At 41.6% G+C, this 15009-nt stretch overlaps 2 protein-coding genes across 2 annotated transcripts in view; both read left to right on the forward strand.

The window, feature by feature from the left end:
* The window catches only part of LOC308073693 (uncharacterized protein), a 285484-nt gene that overhangs the window by 25066 nt on the left and 245409 nt on the right, over window positions 1–15009 (forward strand). The window lies entirely within an intron of this gene.
* LOC308073690 (uncharacterized protein) overlaps window positions 7416–15009 on the forward strand; it is a 94739-nt gene continuing 87145 nt past the window's right edge. The window contains exon 1 of the mRNA XM_080412758.1: window positions 7416–7476. The gene's annotated coding sequence lies outside the window, so the exon portion shown is untranslated. The remainder of the gene's footprint in view (window positions 7477–15009) is intronic.

Consider the following 15009-nt stretch of genomic DNA (forward strand, 5'->3'; position numbering starts at 1 on the left):
GACCGACACTGATCTCTTTATTATTATTATTATTATTATTATAGAAAACTGAATGACCTGATTACTGTAAGTTTTTATCGATCCTTTTGCCTCACGCTTCACAAGAGACCCGTTTGCCATCTCTGTTTTTATTTTATTTTTTAATTCACACTAACCTTTTGTAAGTACTTTGTACCAAAGCTTGTCAAACATGAATATCGTCTCTCTGTCGAGTGGAAACCTAATTATGTTCAAAACTGTTACTTTTCAGGATTCAAATTCAAAAATAGCAAACGTAGCAGATCTACAAACGCGCCGCGTTTCGAGCTTGTAGATCAGCTACTTTTGATGCTTTTGTGTGACGCTGTAGTATGATCAAGTAGGCCGTTAATTTACAAAAAAAACACAACATTAAGAGGTTTCTGCCCGATATCACTCTCTATGTATAAACACACACACACACACACACTCAACCTAATTCAGCGGTTCCCAAACCTGGGGGCCGGGGGCCACTGTTTGGGCCGTGAGGATATTGCATTTTAATGATAATGTAACATAAAAAAAGTTTATGTAAAACATAAAAAAATAAATAATGGTTTTCTTTCAAACTTTGAAAAATGTGTTTTCATTGTAAAAAACAATGAACAGGAACATAAAGTACTACCACGCTAGTTCCATTTGATCTAAGGCCGGAACATAATGGATTGATTGATCGTTAACATAAACACGCTCTGAAAATAAACACGGTCCACCCATCTGACCACTTGTTGTGTGTTAAAGGGATACTTCACTTTCGGGCCGGGGACACATTTAAAAAAAATATTAAAAATAAATGAAAAAAGTTATGGAAAATTCATGGCCCCCTCACACATTAGTAGGACACTCTAATGCGTGAGGGGGCCATGAATTTTCCATAACTTTTTTCATTTATTTTTAATATTTTTTTTAAATGTGTCGGCGGCCCGGAAGTGAAGTATCCCTTTAAGTGGTCAGGTGGGTGGGCCGTGAAGGCTTTTTTGAGATTTTCTCAAGTGAGCCCCGATCCAGAAAAAGGTTGGGAACCGCTGATCTAGCTGAGGCGCCAACTACCAGTGGTGGAAAAAGTACAAAAATGTTGTACCGTAAAAGTATCAATATTGTAATGTAGAAACGAGTAAAAGTCTGGTAATACAAACTTAAGTACAGGCATCAAAATGGACTTAAAGTACCAAAAGTAGAATTACATTGTGCAGAATGTCCTGTTTCACAAGTTATGTCAAAAAATATTTTGAAAATAGCAGATCTACAAGCTCACAACGCGACACGTGAGCTTGTAGATCGGCTACTTTCAAATAGCCAAAGTTTAAATCGGGCTGAAGTAGTTAAAGTATGATTTGTAATAATCATCCAAATCTACAAAGTAACTCGTAACTAAGGTGTTCAAATAATTGTAGTGGAGTAAACAGTACAATATTTGTCTCTGAGATGTAGTGGAGTAGAAGTAATAGTAACAGACAATCGGAAGTACTCCAGTAAAGTAAAAGTACCAGAAAATTGCGCTTGAGTACATGTACTTAGTTACTTTCCACCACTGCCAACTACATTTCAATGCTTCTGGATAGGATTTCATGTCTTTGTCTCCCTTCTCTGAACATGTGTTTGTTATTCAGTGCTGCATACTGTCCACAGTTATTCACACATGTCCAGCCATCCATGTCTCTCTGTTTTTCTTTATTGTTTTTTTTTTGTTTCCTTTGTGACTGCATAACTTTTGTGGTAAAGAATACAAATTGAAATGTAAACATCTGTGTTTCTCATTACTGCGTCCACTCGTATCCAAATCACAGTTTTCAGTGGTGGACAGCACCAAAGTAGTCAAGTATCAGTACTTTACTTTACTTGGAAGGGGAAAAGTACAACCACTTAAGTCCTATTTCAAATATAGTGAAAATAACCGACCTACAATATCTACTATTGTCATATTGTTGAATTCATTTTTGAAAAATCAGATTTTCTGTCAAAATTTTAATACGGCAAAGCATTACAAAATGTACTTTGTAATTTGTACTTTTGAATGCTTTTTTAAAGCATGTAGGCTACTTTTGAATACTTATTAGTGTTATCTTTACCTCAAGTACAAATTTGACAGAGCAACTTTCACTTGTAGTATTATACTTGACTATGACTCAAGTACTGGTACTTTGTCCACCAGTCTATAAATATTTTTGTTTTCTTATCTGAACAAGTGACGTGCTGTTTTGTTCTGTGTTATAATCAGCATTCTTGTTTGTGCAAAGCATCCCGAAAAGACAACGTCTCACTTAAATGTGTTGTGGAAATGTGTTGTTGATCAGCAGCCAGTCCAGGAGCAAAAAGGCATGATGCAGTAGTGTAGTAATAGGTACTTCTACTTTACTTGAGTGTGTCCGTTTTTCAGTATTTCATACTTCTACGACCACTATATTTACGACCGGGCAAATGTAGATTTTTTTTATTCCACTACAATTATTTGAAAGGTTTAGTGACTAGTTACTTTGTATATTTGTATAATTATTACAAAACACACTTTAACCAATTAAACATGTTTACTTCATCTATTATGAAATTGCCAATCTACACATTCTCAATGAGACGCATATCTTCATACCAACACTTTTGTACTTCACTCCAGTACAAATTTGAATAGCCTACTTTCACTAGTATCACATTACTGTACTATTGCTACTTTAACCGTTTAAGACCGGAAAATAATCTGTCATTTTTAGAATTCTTTGGCTATTCAAAAATAGCAGATCTACTGTACAAGCTCATAGCGCGGCACAAGTGCAGCGCTATGAGCTTGTAGATCAGAATTTTTTTTTAAATTGTGAACATTTTGGCAAATCTTGAATATATATTTTAAAGCGAACATTTTTAACACCTCACATCTTTGCTTCTGGGGGGTCCCTGGAACAACATATTTTGAGATGGGGGTCCGCGGCCAAATACATATCATTTTGTGGTGGTCCTTAACATGAAAAAGTTTTGAGAACCGATGATATTATAGCAACATAAGTATTTTAAAAAAACTGTTAAAGATTTAGAAGACATTTTTAGAATCCCCCAGAAGCATTTGAGCTACAAATGTTCGCTTTAAAAATATATATATTCAAAGATTTGCAAAAATGTTCACGATTTAAAACAAAAATAGCAGATCTACAAACTCATAGCGCGGCACTCGGTGCCGCGCTATGAGCTTGTATATCTGCCATTTTTAATAGCTAGAGAAATCTTAAAATGACACAGACGCTTCCTCGGTCTTAATGGGTTAAACCTAAGTGAAAAATACCTGAGTCAGCCTTCCTCCACTGACGGAGAGAGAGAGAGAGAGAGAGAGAGAGAGAGAGAGAGAGAGAGAGAGAGAGAGAGAGAGAGAGAGAGAGAGATTAGAGCGGGTGCAGACAGTGAAAGCCAGCTAGGTCACAGCCTGCTGCACACAGATGACCAGATCCCAGGATTGTGAGGAAGGACAGATAGACGACTCGTCGCATAGAAGATTAGTGAGAGAGGAGATGAGAGAGGTGTGGAACCTGACCTCTGGAGCCCGCTTTAACACTGTGTGCTTTATCTTGCGGCACCTGCCTTCCCTCTCCTCTCCTCTCCTCTCCTCTCCTCCGCACCGCTCACGTCCACAGTGTCCAAAAAAACAACAACAAAAAAACATTCACAGCTATGATTTGTCGGCGACACAATTTGTAGATACTTGTAGCTCATAGGTCCTCAACAAACAGACCTGTGCCTAGTCGCCACTTCTTGACACTTTTTACATTGGCTGGCCTCGCAGATTTCACTTACCGGCGCACACGCGCGAGAGAGACAGCAGAGCACAGCGGTGTCAGATTTCACTTCAAACACACACACACACACACACACACACACACACACACACACACACACACACACACACACACACACACACACACACACACACACACACACACACACACACACACACACACACACACACACACACACACACACACACACACACACACACACACACACACACACATTTTATTTATATTGGTAGCCACCCTGTAAATGACATGTAAATGTCAGTCTTGTTTTTTGGGGGATAGGAACCGTCACAGCTGCAGCATCACTTGGAGACAGACAACCCATAGACACTTAAAAGAAAAACGTGTGGAACGCTTCCAAACTACTCTCAAATCTATCAATAGTCAACAGACATTTACGAAACAATATATTAAAATATGGTGAGCTCGCTTTGAAAGCCTCTAATCAATTTGCATGGAAGGCTTACACAAAAACAACACAATATCATACAATGTACGTAGTGGGGGGTCTTTGCATCGTGTCTCTCCAGTGGTGAAAAAGTACTCAAATGTTTTACTTAAGTAAAAGTACCAATACTGCAATGTAGAAATACTCTGTTACAAGTAAAAGTCCGGAATACAAAATTAAAAGTACCAAAGTATTGGCAACAAAATGTACTTAAAGTACCAAAAGTAAAAGTACTTTAATGTTTGAAAATAGCAGATCTACAAGCTCACAACGCGTCGCGATGCGACGTGTTGTGAGCTCAAATAATTGTAGTGCAGTAAAAGTACAATATTTGCTTGCTCCTCATGCATTGAAGGAGGCATGAGCTTCAGCTTGGGCTCTCCCTAGGCTGGCAGAGGGAGAGTAGCGCCCAGGATTACATAGGCAATTGGCACTGGGTGAAAAAATATGGGTTACAAAATCGTGGGATAAAAATTATAAGTAAAACCAAAAAAAATACAATATTTGCTTCTGAGATGTAGTGGAGTAGAAGTAAAAGTATTGGAAATTCGAAATACTCAAATAAAGTACAAATACCTCACAATTGTACTTAAGTACAGTACTTAAGTAAATGTACTTAATAGTAGTTACTTTCCACCACTGTGTCTCTTTCAGCTAAGGGGTCCTTGGACTGAAAAACATTGAGGACCTGTGATGCACCGCGTTGTGAGGTTGTAGTTCGGTATAACGGAGCATAAATTAAGCATTAACTGCCTACTCTCTTGTTATTTCTGTTCAGAAAGAACGAGAGTTTCTGTTTTCTTTCTGTCACACTCTTAATTATGTTCTTTGCATTTCTCCCTCGGTTTTTCTCTTACCCTTCCCCTACCCTCTGGTTGTCTCTTGGTTTTTCAATGCGTCTCTCGCTGCCTTTCTCTGCTGTTTTGTCTCACGCGCCGCACAGTTTTAAAGCAAGCAGACCTTAATTAAATACACAGATTAATGGAGGCGGAGGGGGAAAAAAGCCAAAAGGAGTGGAATTAATTAAGGCAGAATATGGGCAGACATGCATCAAATCCTAGCCTGGAGTGTTGGTAATGAGCTCCCCTCAGGGCAACGGGGCTAGGGAAGCACAGCTTGTTGCCGCCACACACACACACACACACACATACCGCGCGCAGCAGCTGCGCGCGCACACACACACACACACACACACACACACACACACACACACACACACACACACACACACACACACACACACACACACACACACACACACACACACACACACACACACACACACACACACACACACACACACACACACACACACACACACACAAACACACACACACACACACACACACACACACAAACACACACACACACACACACACACACACACACACACACACACACACACACACACACACACACACACACACACACACACACACAGCAACTTCAGTTACCATGGTTCAGAATGCAAACAGTTTTTAAACCTTATTAAGCTAAGAAGAGTTTAGGGTTTTTTCCTCCTGATGTACCGCTATTGCCATCTTGAACTCGTGTGACTTATCGCTTTAGAGTGGTTTCTCTTTATGTGGTACATGGCGAGTTTGCATGGGGCTTTCTCTACGGCTTATGCCTTTTCTGCTTCACTCTTAACAAGTGTTTTCCAACCGCCAATGTACCTTGTAAATGAACTGAGGAATGTGTCTATTCCACATCAGTGTGTGTATATATATATATTTTTTGCTGCCTTAACACATACAGTGCCAAGATCGCGTCAACACGTTCTTTCAAATCCATCGCTTGAGTGCCAGGATTCCTAAGAACGGGTTGACACGTTCTTTTGAATTTTCATTGTTTAATCTGTGATCGCACGGCTGTGTTTATTTCTCATCAACACTTTCGTTTTCCACTTACGTCACACTCACCCGGAGCCGGATGTAAAAAAAAAAATTATTTTCCGGGTCACGTTGTTTTTCTCCGGTGATTTTCGGCCAGAATAAGGAAAAACACGGTTTTTCACACGGTATAAAAGACAAACGGACAGCTTTTTTTTTTTTCAGGCCGATCAGCGGGCCGGGAATTGTCGAAAACGTCACATCCTTTGAATGACCGGATATGACGTGGGCCTGTTTGGGAGGGGGTGAGCGAGGTGATCAATGTTTGGATGTGCTGCTCTCTACTGGTGGAACAATCGTAGGTGCTTGACAACACAATCAGAGAATGTATTTGAATGAAAAATTACAAAACAAAAAAATTAAAAAACACGCAAATTGCTGGCACAGGGGTGAGTACATTATGAATAAACTCTGGCAGTCAATGTGTTAACGGAGAAACAGATGTAACCAAGTGAGGGGGAAAAAACACTCTTTCTGCACCTTCCTGTCTGAACTCCTGTTGACTGGCTGCACGTTGTGTAACCCGCCCCGGCCCAGCCTTGGTGACGAGTGATGGCTGTGGTAGTCTTTATTACACTTGTCCCTCATTGGCTCTCAGTCCGTGCTACTCTTGAATGGGAGCCATTTCCATTAACTCTAGCTCTAAATGTGATTCTTTGTCATTGCCTGACAAGAAGTGTTGGATATCAAAGTGTCCAGAGACTGCAGACTCAATTATGTTTGATCCGTCTCGGCTAGCAACGACCCCTCTGAGCTCAGTCTTACAATTGCAATTATTTTTTTCTAGTTGATATTCTTCACCACTAGTCTAATTCTCTGGCTAGACAAACAACATGTTTTGCATCCTTCAGTTTAAAGGAGTAGTTCACCCCAAAAAGTTCTTATTTTCTATCAATTACACACCCATTGAAGCCTTGAATTCATGGAGATTTTTTTGCCAATAATTAGATGACCGGCGGCAAGATGCTAACGTCTCCGGTAGCCTACTTTCCTTAGTGGGAACCCTCGGAGCACCCCACCTCACGTCTAAAATACCCTTTTTGTCCAGAAAAGAAAATATTCCAACAGATGAAAAACATTTTTAGTAACTCCACTGATCCCTACAGATCTTGTCAATAGAAAAATTCCAAAATTATTGTTGTCATCACTTCCAATTTCACTTCTTCAATGGGTTCTCTCTCCTGACTGGATACAATTGACCTGATATTTTATTTTCTGTCTACTAAAGAGCTGGAGAGGCAGGGAGAACCCCGTTACTGGACAAACACTCTATATAAAAGAGTACTATCAGAATAAAGAGCTATTTAAAGCTTATTTTAACAAAACTCACTTCCTGCACCTAGTGTTACATGTACAGTATAGGATATTATTGTTTTTGCAGTCAACAACAGTGTTCTGATGTCGGTATGTGAACTGCATTCGTAAGCTGAGCCCACCTGAACAAAGCTGGACATCATAAGGCATAAAGGAATGAGTTCTGTGTAATTCAAGTCATTTGTTATCATTCTGCTGTCATTCCACTGCGGCGGCCAGCAAGCCATCAGGCCAGCCAAGTTAAGGTCAGTGCCAGGATGAACCCATCTGCCTCAATACCCTGCAGACACTTACTGGAAACCTATCCTCAAGCCCCCAAACGTTTGATGTACAAAGATGGATTTGTTTTGATGGATTCCCTCAAACACATATATCACCTTTCTTTTTTTTATGTTACCCCCATTTTGTGTCCATTTGTCATGGATAGAGGTCAGTTAACTCTTTAACTGCCAGAGTAAAAATGTAATAGTGTGACCCCACTGCCAGCAAAAACAAGTGTTATGACCTACCTTTGAAAAATTATGGAATATTTTCCGTGACTGCTGTCCTCACGGTGATCGCCTCATTACACGCACGGGGGTCTCTCGAGACCCCCGTGCGTGTAATGAGGCGATCACCGGCGATCACCGTCCCGGGGAAAAAAAAGATCAGCTCGCGGTAAATGCATAGCTGTGGAAAGTTGAATGTGCCTTGTTTTGGCCGTAAAGCAAGCGGAACGGAGATATAGCCATTTTCATAAACAGGAAGTAAACAAGCTTTTATTTTTTTCATCATCTGGCAGTGAAAGCATCATCATAGGGTAGTCTCGCGTGGCCAGACTGTTGCCTCCCACAATTTTCAAATGTTTCCGGTCATACAGTCTGGGACTCGGCAGCTCTGATCATGATTAGAATATAAACCGGATATGAAGCCTCCTCCCCACTTCGGTTTAGTCTTTACAGTCGCGCAAATTTATCCTAATATAAATACAAATCATCTAAGTATATTTAGCTTGCTGCTTAGCAGAAATGGAAATAAAATAATAAAATGTAAAGATATATTAAAATATATTTTCGTGAACGGAAGTGCCAGTTCCCTCTCTTGGATTTCGGGAGTTGTAGTTCCAGACTCTATATAGCATTCAGAGATTGTGGAATAGTTGTCTGGCTACGCGACACTATCCATAGGGTAGCGAACAACGCCATCTGGTGGAAAACACTTGTGTTTGGCACTGTGGACCAAGTGCCAATTGACGAGCTTACTCGTTCCTTGGCAGTCAAAGAGTTAACTACTTAAACCTACAGCCTACTTTGTTGCATATACCAAAAAGCAAAGACAGGCGATCTGAGACCCCACTTCTGCCTTCTGTCCTCAGGCGATTGAGGGTTGTCCACTCCTTACAGGGGAGGTGCCGGCCAGGAACATGAGTGGGATCTTCGTTGTTATTGGTGATCGCCTCAAGCCTGGATGGTTCTGCTGCCTTCCACTGGTCCCTCCATTTTGCCTTCACCCAGGAAGCCATGGAGGTGTCAGTGGTGTTGTGCGGTGCAGTTCTTGGGCATGTGTGGCAAAGGGGGGCCTCCTGCATCGCCTCCTGGGGGCCCTAGGCAGCTCATGGACTCTCGCTGATGTTGTTCTAGTCAGTGGTGGAAAGCAACTAAGTACATTTACTTAAGTACAATGTTGAGGTCTTTCTACTTCACTTGAGTATTTCTAATCTCCAATACTTTTACTTCTACTCCACTACAACTCAGAGGCAAATATTGTACTTTTACTACACTACAATTATTTGAAAACATTAGTTACTAGTTACTTTTCAGATAGGCCTATAAATTATTACATTATAAAACATACACTAACCACTTTAGCCCTATTTTATACCTAGGCTATTTGAAAATAGCCGATCTACAAGCGATGCAACACGTTGTGAGCTTGTAGATCTGCTATTTTCTAATATTTTTGTACTTTTACTTTTGGTACTTTAAGTACATTTTAATGCCAATACTTTTGTACTTTTACTCAAGTAAATTTTGAATTCTGGACTTTTACTTGTAACAGAGTATTTCTATATTGCAGTATTGGTACTTTTACTTAAGTAAAGAATTTGAGTACTTTTTCCACCACTGGTTCTAGTGAAGTCCTTGTCTACTCTGCATTATAGGGAAGCGGCCATTACTCAACGAGGAGCGAGGCCATGGAGTTTGCAGTGATGGGGCACCGTGCAGGAGTTGTTGACCTTCCAGTCAGCTTGTTCAAGGTCTGCCACCATGCATGCTGCCCGGCGGCTGCAGTGTGTGAAGTCAATTGATTCCACAGTCTCTGTCCATCGTTGTCTATGTTTCTCCTTTAACCTTGACATCACGCATACTTAGTGATGCCCTGAAAAGAGAAGCTCTAAGTTGCGTGCCTAAGTGTGTGTGTGTGTGTGTGTGTGTGTGTGTGTGTGTGTGTGTGTGTGTGTGTGTGTGTGTGTGTGTGTGTGTGTGTGTGTGTGTGTGTGTGTGTGTGTGTGTGTCTGTGATGCATCATGCACTGACTACTAACCAAGTAATCAAGTCATTGATTGTGAGAGCTGAATCAGGAGAGAGATGGCACTCTGCGGATTGTCCCAACACGACACGGACACTATTATTATTATCATCATCACTGTCGGGTGGAAACCCTTTATGTCCGAAACCATTCCTTTTTTATTATTTTAAAAACATTTTAAAATACTTTTGACTCATGTGTCATTAAGTACGGCAATCATTTATGAAAAAAAACATAAAAAGTTGAGATATGAGGTTTCTGGCCGACCACAACGCTATACTGCATTGTGCCTTATAGATGTGTCGTATCAAATAGCCTATAGCACACACACACACACACACACACACACACACACACACACACACACACACACACACACACACACACACACACAGAGTTTAGTTTATGTCCACAGTCACCCACCTGTCTAAGATTGGTTATTGATTAAGTTGAGAATGAAGGCAGACTCATCAGTCTCTCTGAGTTGCTCTGTGACATTTTCCAACCATCTTGTTATGTCTCTCTCTCTCTCTCTCTCTCTCTCTCTCTCTCAGTTTCTCCTGAAAATGCATAGCATTTCAGCTGACATTAGGGGAACAGTGGCTTGCTTGTTCAGAGAGTGGGGGCTTTTTTTTTTTGATGAGACAGGTGAGCGAGATCGAAACCTGGCGAGGGACACGCTGCACTCTCTCTGTGTACCAAACACCGTGAAAAAGACCCCCGTCCCCGTATCTCTCTCTGTCTCTCTCTCTCTCTCTCCCCTACCCCCCTCCTCCCTGTCGCTCTGGAGTGTCTGTGGCTGCAATCGACCCACTTAACCCCTCGTATGTGCATGTGCTCTGAGGTGTGTGTGTGTACGTGTGTGTGTGCGTACGTGTGTGTACGTGTGTGTGTGTACGTGTGTGTGTGTACGTGTGTGTGTGTGTGTGTGTGTGTGTGTGTGTGTGTGTGTGTGTGTGTGTGTGTGTGTGTGTGTGTGTGTGTGTGTGTGTGTGTGTGTGTGTGTGTGTGTGTGTGTGTGTGTGTGTGTGCGCGCGCGCGTGCGTGCGTGCGTGCCTGTATTACTGTACTTGAGGACAATTTTCCGGGTCACTCGTCACAAGAGAAATAGATGTTTTATGGTTAAAAAAAAAAGATGTGTGGAGACAGGCTCGCAATTAGGAAAATATTCAGGTTGGGGTTATATAGACATTTATATAGGCACATATAGGCGTGCGTGTGTGCGTGCGCCCATGTGTGTTTTGTGGGAGGGTAGGTGGGGAGATAAGGCCCTTAACAGGCAGGACAGGGTACAAAAGGAGGATTGTCAACAGCGTGTTGAATCAAATATGTATTTTTCTTCCCTTGTTTTTTCTGGAAGTCATATGTACTACTCCTCTCTCTGACATGACGCCACCCCAGAACAAAGGAGAGCAATGTGTCCTTTCATTCTCCAGAGTGGTGAAGGGTTTGGCGTATATGAAGGATTTCATTTGCCCAGAACAGGCTTTGCAGGTCCTATGGGAAGCACAGCAGAAAATGCCTCATATCGCCACTGAGGGTTCAAAACCTTGTATGTCCAAATCTTTTTGGATTATTATTTTAAAAACATTCAAAAAATAGTGAAAATAGCCGATCTACAAGCTCACAACGTGTCGCTTGTGTGACACTCTTGTATGATAAAGTACGGTATTCATTTATCAAAAGAAAAAATATAAAAGGAGGACAGCAACGTTATCCAAACCTTGGCCTGTGTTTTATACTTTGTTGTACGATGGAGCATAAATGGACCGCTTCACCCACGTATCTTCATATATTTGGTCCTCACTTATGTTAATTACCAGCTGGTTAGAGTGTCCTTCCTGAGATTGGGAGGTCGGGGTTCGATCCCCGGCCGGGTCATACCAAAGACTATAAAAATGGGACCCAATACCTCCCTGCCTTGGCACTTAGCATCAAGGGTTGGATTGGGGGTAAATCCCTGTGATATACTATCACCCTACAGAAACAGGAGATAGGCTCCTGCCCTATGGGCCACATGGCTCGGCAAGGCTTACTAATGCTAATGTCTACCAGTAGGCATCATGCGACGTATTGTGAGCTTGTAGGCTACATCTGCTATTTTCAGCGAAGATATTTAGAGCGTAAAACAGAAAAGACCACTAGTATAAAGCCCTGTGGGACTCCGGTCAACCATATAGGGTTTGACAGCGTGCGTCATGTCCCATTATGTATATACTTCACCGTATGTTTTGCGTGACACCTCTGTGACCGAGGGCCAGTGTGTGTGACTCACTGGTAGCTTGAAGGCTCTTTTTTTTTGTTAAATTCAGAAATGTACAGTGGGAGGGGGGTGGGGGGATAGTGGGGGTGAGGGTTTTGTTTCCTAGGCAACCCCTGCAGCCCTGTGAAGGAGGAGAGGTTAAGGCAGAGATAAGGACTCTCCATCCTACATCAGCAGCAGGAGCCAATGCCAAACTGTCTTCGATTCAGCTTTGAATCGACAGCAGATCGAGACACGAGATTATACCTTATTTTCAAAGCCCCTGCTTGGAGCCATTCCCAGCCTGTGGGCCCGGCCCCAAATAACTGGCAAAAACACCTTGATATAAAATATTTTAAAAATTAATGACTTGAAAAAAGAAAAAAAATCATTGTAGGAACATAAAGTATACTGCATTAGTTGTATTGATCCAAGCCGGAACATAATCGATAGATTGATCATTAACACATTCCATGCCAGAGTTTAATCTCATAATGTACTCACCAGTGCCAGCGTTTTATTGTTGTTTTTTAGTTTTTTTCATGTCGCCACAGACCTCGCTAAATAAGTTAAAAGTGCGCGTTCATTTGGTTCTAAACACACAGCGGATCCGTGAGAAACGGCGAGCGAAAACAGTTTCCAAATCCGTGCCGCCATCTTGAAGCTACAGCCGATCAACGGTAAACAGTGATCAGCGAGGAGAAAAAAAACAACCAGAGAAAATCGAGTTTTAAACAGGATCCCAGACAGGAAGCGGATACGATCGAAAAAACCGGAACCCGAATAATTCCGTTTCCGACCGGAAACCGGAAACGGAAATGGATCAAAAAAATTCGGAAAGTGCACCTGGGGCACTTAACATGGGAATCGGCGGTTCGCGTAGATCTACGCTGCCGTGTTAAGTGGTCAGATGGGTGGGCCGCGAATGCTTTTTGAGATTTTCAGAGGGAAGTGCAGAGGGAAGATCCAGAAAAGATTGGGAACCACTGCTCTGCCGGATTGAGTGCATTTCCCGTATCGAACTCGCTTCTTTACAATCTTGGAATTCTATATCTCTGTCTCTTAAAAGGGACATACTGTATGGATTGTCTGTTTGCTCTGTATTAAGCCATTCAATCCGGGAACGTGTCTGTGTCGTTTTAAGATTTCTTTGGTTATTCAAAAATAGCAGATATACAAGCTCATAGTGCGGCACCGAGTGCCGCTCTATGAGCTTACAAGATATCTGCTATTTACTTTTAAATTGTGAAAAGGTTTGCAAATCTTTGAATATATATATTTTTAAAGCGAACATTTGTAACTCAAATCTTTGCTTCATGGGGGTCCCTGGAACAAAACATTTTGAGATGGGGGTCCGCGCGGTCAAATACATATCTAAAAAAATGTTTTCTAAATCCTAACAGTATGTTGCTATATCAGTGGTGCTCCAACTTTTTCATGTCAAGGACCCCCAAAATGATATGCATTTGGAGGTAGACCCCCATCTCAAGATATGTGGTTCCAGGGACCCCCTAGAGGCACAGATCGGAGTTAAAAATGCTCTTTAAAACATGGATTGTCTGTTTGCTCTGTATTAATATAGAGTGTCATCGCATGGAGCAGTCAGGGTATAATACGGGCAGGGGTGCAATGCTCACTGGACGGCCTTTCACGCCGTGCCGGAACCTATTCGACCAGGAGCAGACGCAGGCACACGCATAGATTTAAAACTACTTTAAATTCGCACCTCAACAAAGTTTTCAAAGGCTCCCGACTCACACCTAGCGAATTAACATAGGAATAAGCCTAGATGCATATCAATTGTCCATTGTGTGACTTGCAGTGTAGGTGTTAAGCGACCTGCGCGTCACGTCATTGAAATAGAGTGCAAGAACATACCAAATGAGCATTGCATGCCTGAATACAGGATAATACATGAAATGAACAAGGGGAGGAAAATAGATATATCTGATTCAATCTCAAGTCAAGCAGAGGACGGCTATTGGTGTGGTTATCTGTGAGCGTGGCGTAATGGGCCGACAGATGCAGAATTTTCAGCGGATCCAGACGATTAGGCTCTTGATAAGGCCGCGCCCTGTGCCTTTCCTACGCTGAGCAGCCATTTAGCCCAGATTCTCTTTTAATGTACACCAAAACACTAGGCGTCCATGCATGAGTAATATCCACTTGCTCAGGGGGGAGAGAGAGAGAGAGAGTGAGAAATAATGGGATTTCATGCTCCAACGATAAGTACAAGTTGAATAGTTGAAGTGCAATATTATTTTCCCGTCCACTGTGTTGACAACTTAACACTATCAACATGGCGTCACTATTTTCAACATGTCATAATAGGCGGAACTTTTCAAAACATTAAAAAAATAGAAAAATAATAGCACAGCCAACAGTATTGAACACTGACAACCCTAAATCTATCCCACCCATTATTAATGTGATTAGCTGCAGCTGTGTGCCTTACAGTATATCACAGTGTAGCCTACTATAAGGTCAGTCTTATACAGACTGCCATGTTTTTATCCTGAAATGGAAAAAAGTGGTCTTCAAAGTGGGGTCCAGGGACCCTCAGAGGTACTTGAGGGGGTTCCAGGTGGGGTCCCCAGCTAAAAGTGTTAATATAGCATCAAAATCAGTTCTTCAATACACTGGCTATTTAAAAATAGCGATGTGTTTGTTGTGTTCTTGTGTTGTTCTATTTTTCAACAACAACAAATGGTGAACATTTTAGAAAAAAATTGAATATTTTGATAAATTACACAACACAAATCTTGTATCTTGTGGTTCATGGCAAAACATATTTTTAGATGGGGGTCGGCG

The sequence above is a fragment of the Gymnoscopelus braueri genome (genome assembly GCF_963280865.1).
Source record: "Gymnoscopelus braueri genome assembly, chromosome: 18".
Lineage (NCBI taxonomy): Eukaryota > Metazoa > Chordata > Actinopteri > Myctophiformes > Myctophidae > Gymnoscopelus > Gymnoscopelus braueri.